Source organism: Antrostomus carolinensis, unplaced genomic scaffold (genome assembly GCF_000700745.2).
Source record: "Antrostomus carolinensis isolate BGI_N321 unplaced genomic scaffold, ASM70074v2 scaffold34195, whole genome shotgun sequence".
Taxonomy (NCBI): Eukaryota; Metazoa; Chordata; class Aves; order Caprimulgiformes; family Caprimulgidae; genus Antrostomus; species Antrostomus carolinensis.
Window position 1 is genome coordinate 27 of NW_010316336.1, and position 253 is coordinate 279.

Sequence of the window (253 nt, forward strand, 5' to 3'; positions counted from 1 at the left end):
GACCCCCCTCCCCGGGGCGGACGCTCTCCGGGCCGTTGTCCTACCGGTACCGGTGAAAGTCAAAAATGTGTTTGTTTGGGAAATCCTGGGGTTTCTGTCTTTAAAAAAAAAAAAAAGGCAACAAACCACCGCAAACAGGAAATTATTTGTGCAGAGGAAGGGCCGGGGGGGTGCGCGGAACCGGGCACCGGGCGCGGCTCTGCTGGGGCTGGAGCCGTTCTTCATAGGGGAAACCCCCGCAGAGGGGCGGGGC